We start from the raw sequence: 7,355 nt of genomic DNA, 5'->3' as shown, positions 1-7,355 counted from the left end.
ATATGCTCTCGATAACTATCTATACTTATGCTCATGATATCTATCTATCTATATTTATGATCTTGATATCTATCTATCTGTAAATAAGGTCTTGATATCTATCTATCTATAGATAGGAGAAGACACTCCAAATTCAAACCATTGTTCTCTAATCTTGGGTGGTGCCATAACCTCTGTACCATGGTCTTCCACTGTCTTGGGTTAGAATTCTCTTGCTTGAGGATACACTCGGGCACGCTGTTCTGTGTTGTTTCTCTTCCTCATGTTTTGTTAAAGTTTTTTATAGTTTATATAGAAGATATTGATTTTAATGTTACTCTTCTTAAACATTTTATTTTTACTTGTTTCCATTCCTCACTGGGCTATTTTCCCTGTTGGAGCCCCTAGCCTTATAGCATCCTGCTTGTCCACCTAGGGTTGTAGCTTAATAATAATAATAATAATAATAATAATAATAATAATAATAATATACCTATGCTCTTGATATCTATTTAACTATACTTATGCTCTTGATATCTATATATCTACAATTATGCCCTTTATATCTATCTTATTTATTTTTACAACTCTATTCTGTTTCGTATTTTTTTTACTACTCTATTCTATGTTTCTTATTTTTTTACTACTCTATTCTATGTTTCTTAGAATCTTTCTAGTCTAACTATGTAACTTTCTATGCCAACCGAATGTTTGTATCTATCTATTTATATATAAATACATCCATCTATCTATCACTCCTTTGCCACAGAATCAGGCTGTTTAGTTTCATGCGAGTAAAGAATTGATAAAAAAAAACAAAAAAAAAAAAACGCATCATTCGGATATATGCTGTTTTATTTTTACAAAACTAAATATCGCCACTAGAAATCTAGTTGAATGTTTACTGGTCTCTCACATGATAATCATTTGATCTATCAAAGGCTTCATGTTACCGTAATAGGAGGAACATCAGAGATTGATACTTTTTCAATAGGAAATAACAGAGGCAAATTCGTAAAGAGTAAAACTAGATTTCATATTAATTAGGTTAAACAAAAGTCGACCATAGGGGCACTCATTAGAGGGCATACCTCCGCCACGGCGACCTTTTGCTCGACCTTGACCTTTGACCTAGGACTTTCAAAATTGAATCTTTTCCATGTTTCAACATAACATTTAATCCCTGAACGTTTCACTACCCTACGAGTAAAATTGTGCCCAGGAAGTTGTTCACAAACGAATAAAACAAACAGAAAACCGGACAAACGAACAAACATCAGGCAAAAACATAACCTCCTCTCCATCTTCGTTGTCGGAGGTTAAAATAAGTATAAGTTTCAATAAAAAATTATGTCAACTTCAAAAGGCAATAAATAGCTGTCATAACCACACGAGTTCGTTTTAGTTTCCGGCCGACAGAAAAACAGAAATTTTGTCGATTTGAAAAACAGTTTCACAAAATGATTCACAAAATTACATTAAATTCAGGCCTGTCCTAAACATATGGATAGCCATTAGTTTAATCTGATCAGAATGGCATTTTGCTATCTATTTCCTGTGCATGTATAAGACTATCTTTATACTACTATATGTTTATACTAACAATGGAGTTTATTTTGTTACCTAAAATGATATGAATATTCCTCATTAAATCTTTGAAAGAATCATAAAATAAGCAATTTCCACCCCCCCCCAAAAAAAAAAAAATATTTATGAGCAATTTAATACCCAGAAAGAAATCATCTAAATTTGATTTATGAGTAATAAAATAAAAAGAGAGCCATCACCTAAATACGTAATGTTATCATTATCCTCTTAATAACATCAATTTAATTATATCATTCTTTTCCTTCTCATTATTTGCACGACCTTGCCTCCATTCTGCCTACTTATTTTAGACGGATTTCCTCATCGCTGTCATGTCGCAGCCTTAACTTTGCTTCCATCGAGTAAATGGGGAACACCTGAATAACATCAACAAGACCCTTTATCCATTTACATAATCATGAAACGCCATCGAGGGGAAGCCTAAATCCATTAGCAAACCTCAACACTTTCTGAAAGAGAGTGTTTTCGCGTTCACTTGCATTACCGAAATCTGATGTGTACGTGAAGCAAATGTGTCTTCTTGCGTACTTTCGATAACGACGACATGTTTGTGGAAGATTGAAGTGAGCATTAGCAATGAAGATTTTTGTTTACCGATTGGTTCTAATTCTGTATATACCCTGTCTACCCATCAAAAATGACGGCTAAATATTTCGATAGATATGCATGCACAGGCACACTCACAAACGCACAGATTCAACTGTTCCCACCTCTCCCAACTCTAACTACAACACCTCTCACCAGGGTATGGCTACTGCCTCTTCTCCTCCTATACATATACATATATATATATATATATATATTTATAAATATATATATATATATATATATATATATATGTGTGTGTGTGTGTGTGTGTGTGTGTGTGTGTGTGTGTGTGTATTATTCCCTGTAGGTCCACGCGTCTGTTTGCACGTGCAACGCTCGCACATCCGAGCATTTCCCTGAAATCATCTTCCAAGCAGATTAGAATGACTTAATCGAATGTAATGGAAGCCATCAGAGGCTTACAAATCAAGCAAATTACCCATTTCTCTCAGTGGCAATCAGAGCAAATCACGGTTCAGAACGACATGAATCAGCCCTTGTGGTCCCAGCTGCAATCAGCGGCCTCAATTACACATTTAATTCATCCTGGATGCATTCAATTAGCCGTTGTGGACTTACAGAGTAATGATCGAAATATGAAATTTTGAGTCCGCGAGTGGTCAATTATTTGAGTTTTTTCAAATGCAAGTTGTAGGTCGACTCTTCATTTGTAACTGCAACTAAATTGGGTTTCAGCGCAATAGAAAAAGGAAAGGATGGTAATGAAATCATAAATAGCTTCAACAACAGCAACAGCATTATTAATAATAGAATAAATAAGTGATAATATCATTAATAGTATTGATGAATAAAATCATTATATGATTAATATTAATATCTTTCTTTTCAATATTCATTGACGGGAACGGTGTTTTCTATTATTATTATTATCATCATAGGGACCTTCATTGGGAATTCCTTGATTATTATTATTATTATTATTATTATTATTATTATTATTATTATTATTATTATTATTATTGTTGTTGTTGTTGTTATATCTAATAATCAAATAAAATTTAATTCAAAAGTATCCTATACTATAAGCGAAACATAAAACTTCTCAAATCTCTTTCGGAAAATGCAGGGACTTGATTTATGATGCCCACGTGTTCAAAAATAACGAAGAGGAAAGCCTGATCTCTCAAACTTTTCGTCATGATATTCACCTTAACGGGTTCCTTTGCCCGAGGACGACATCCTTCCCTTGTATTTTGGGAACGTGGTGCGAAATTTCTTGCTCATGCCTGACTACGGTATCGACTCAGACTACATTTACTGATCTAGTCATATTTACTGATTTATTTTTATTTCATGGATTTTTTTTTTCAGACGTTATACTTGCATTGTTCCATTGTTTTAAATGAACGACACTTTCAAGAGGATGATATGCTCGAAATATATCTATTTTGATATGACTTTTTACTTTGAGAAATTTTTACAAAAAGTAATTTGAGACAAACTTTTGCAAAAAAATAATTTCATCATGCTCGAGTATCTATATAATAGAATTTTTTACAAGACTAATCTGAGATGAATCTTAACAAACAGTAATCTGAAAAAAAAATTACAGAATGTAATTTCAGATAAATTTTTACAAAAATAAATTTTAAGGAAATTTTAACAAAACGTAACCTGAGAAATTTTTACAAAAATTATTATCAGAAAATTTTTCATAAAACGTAATCCGAGAGAAATTTTTACAAAAAGTAATTTCAGAAATTTTTTTAACTAAAAGGAATTTCAGATTTTTTTTTACAAAAAGTAATCCGAGAGCCATCTTTATAAAAAGTTATTTCAGAGTAATTTTTACAAAAATTAATTTGAGAAACTTTTACAAAAAATAATTTCATCATGCTTGAGTATTTACATTGTAGAGAAATTTTTACAAAAAAAGTAATCTGAGAAATTTTTACAAAAGGGAATTTCAGGGAAATCTTTAAAAAAAGTAATTTGATCATATTTAAGGAGTATTTGTATAAGGAAATTGATCCGTTTGAATGTAAAAGACTGTCGGAAAGGAAGATATAATTACACAGTGTCTCAAAATCTCCTTTCAAGGAAATGGAGACTTTTCATCATGGATAATCTATTGATGGGTTTCACATGGCTTCGACGGAGGTCCATCTGTTGATTAAACTTTACCAGGAGTGAAAGGTGACAATAGAAAGTCACTTCCTTCATTATGATTTTAAACCTACAACTCGAAAAAAAAATATATATAATACTCGTTACTCTGTCTATCGTGCTGTATATCTGTCTGTCTGTGTAATATAATACTCGTTACTTTGTCTGTCTTTCTGATACCACACTCGTTACTCTGTCTGTCTATCTGATACAATACTCGTTATTCTGATGTATGTCAGTCTCTTTGATATAATACTCTCTAATATCTAATACACTATTCGTTATTCTGTCTGTTAGTCTGTCTGATATAATACTCGTTACTCTGTCTGTTTTTCTGACTGTCTGTCTATCTTATACAATACTCGTTACTGTCTGTCTGTCTTTCTGTGTGTTTAATGCAATACTCGTTACTCTGTCTGTCTGTCAGTCTGTCTGATACAATACTCGTTACTCTCTTTATCTTTCTGCCTCTCTGTCTAATACAATACTCGTTACTCTGTCTGTCTGTCTGTCTCTGTCTCTACTATCTAATACACTATTCGTTACTCTGTCTGTCAGTCTGTCTGATATAATACTCGTTACTGTTTTTCTGACGGTCTGTCTGTCTGTTTAATACAATACTCGTTACTCTGTCTGTCTGTCTGTGACTAAATAAACAGGTTATATCTTATCCTTTTATCCTTGTCAGAGAAACGACCTAATAGAGGCCACTACCCTTCAGCCCTTCAAAAACTTCCGGTGATATTAGGATTCCAGAATCTGGATAACGAGGCTAGAATAGTATTTTTTTTTTTTTTTGCGTGTTTAATCAGCACAGATGGGGTAATTTGGGAAGGAAAAATAAGGTGGGCCACAGAGTTTTCTACCAAATCTGGTCTTTCATTCCCCATGACTATGAAATTGCGAAAGAGTCCTCTCAGTGTTGAGGTTTGTAATTTTCCATTAGATATTTTTTTTTTTTATTTTTTTTTTTATTTTTAGTGCTGGTAACTAAATTGTTATTTTCGTGTGAAGCCTCGAATAAATAACCTTTTTCCTGCTTTCATGCTCCTTTTCAATGTGGATATTCCATTTTGTTTATATTTATTTATTGAGTGCTTTTCATCATTATCATCATTACTTAATGTTATGTGAGCTAAAATCAATTACAGCTTCCTCGACATTCAATTCATATGAAACTTTTACTATTACTAATTATTTTTTTCTCTAGAAAACTGCTAGTATTTCGGAGTATCTTATAACCAAGTCAAAGCCAACAGAGAACAGGATGGAAGTTGATATCTTGCCTAAAAAAATCAGAACTATAAACATGAATGCACACTTTGAACTACTGACGACCCAAGTCCCTGTTACTTGCTGAATCCTTCATCGAGCTGGGACATTATAATATGAGACTGCCAAATAACAAGGAAAGTAACTACACTGTCAGACGAGCCGATACTTCAACAACATTCAATTTCATATACTGTACATATATAGTGTATAAAAATGAAAGCTAAATATTTAGATAGATATGTACACGCAGGGTCACGCATCCCCCTCTCGACAGGGTATGACTACTTCCTCTCCCCTTTACCTGAGGGACGGGGAGAGTTGGGCCAGACCAGAAAGATGATCTTCTAGAATTAGTATGGACCGGCAGGGGTCACTTGCCTTAGTTCGATAGGCACTGCGCATCACAAGGAACTGGCTATCCTTTGATGAATCCTCTTGAGGCCCTTTGCGACAATAGGCGTGGGAGGAGATGGTGGTATATATATACACTATACATATATAGCCAGGCATTTGCTTTTTATTATATAGGGGAGATACATATATGTAAATAATGTGCATACACACATATACAGTATGTACTAGATATATATATATATATATATATATATATATATATATATATATATATATATATATATATATATATATATATATATGTGTGTGTGTGTGTGTGTGTGTGTGTGTGTGTGCGTGTGTGTGTGTATAAATATATACATACATATATATATATATATATATATATATATATATATATATATATATATATATATCTGTATGTATGTATATATATGCATGAATATACATATATCATATTTTAAATACATACATATGTATAAATATACATATATATATGTATATATATTGTAAATAAATACATGCATAAAAATAGATGGATAGGTAACGCAGAGAAGTAAGTACTCCACATAAATCACTTCTATCTCTTAGTTCAAGCTAATAATAACAAAGATAATTCGATATATGCACGCACGTCCATAAATACAGCCATACATATATACATACATTTGTGTATAACAATGGACATAAATTGACCATAGAAGTAAATAATAGACCATCGAACCTGATTCAAAAGTAGTAACGCCTCAGTAGGTTGGTCAGGGCACCAGCCACCCGTTGAGATACTACCGCTAGAGAGTTATGGGGTCTTTGACTGGCCAGACAGTACTATATTGGTCCCTTCTCTCTGGTTACAGTTCATTTTCCCTTTGCCTACACATACAGCGAATAGTCTAGCCTATTCTTTACATATTCACCTCTGTCCTCATACACCTGACAACGCTGAGATTACCGAATAATTCTTTTCTCAAGGGGTTAACTACACCACTGTAATTGTTCAGTGGCTACTTTCCTCTTGGTAAGGCTAGGAGAAACTCTTTAGCTATGGGAAGCAGCTCTTCTAGGAGGACACTCCAAAACCAATCCATTGTTCTCTAGTCTTGGGTTATGCCATAGCCTCTGTACCATGGCCTTCCACTGTCTTGGGTTAAGAGTTCTCTTGCTTGAGGGTACACTCGGTCACACTATTCTATCTAATTTCTTTTCCTCCTGTTTTGTTAAAGTTTTTATAGTTTATTTAGAAAATATTTATACTAATGTTTTAGTTCTTACAATTATATATTTTTCCTCGTTTCCTTTCCTCACTGAGCTATTTTCCCTGTTGGAGCCTTGGGCTTATAGCATCCTGCTTTTCCAACTAGGGTTGTAGCTTGGAAAATAATATTAATATTAATAATAATGTAGCAAAATTCTTACCTAAGAAA

The sequence above is a fragment of the Palaemon carinicauda genome, chromosome 5 (genome assembly GCF_036898095.1).
Source record: "Palaemon carinicauda isolate YSFRI2023 chromosome 5, ASM3689809v2, whole genome shotgun sequence".
Lineage (NCBI taxonomy): Eukaryota > Metazoa > Arthropoda > Malacostraca > Decapoda > Palaemonidae > Palaemon > Palaemon carinicauda.
This window is presented reverse-complemented; position numbering follows the sequence as displayed.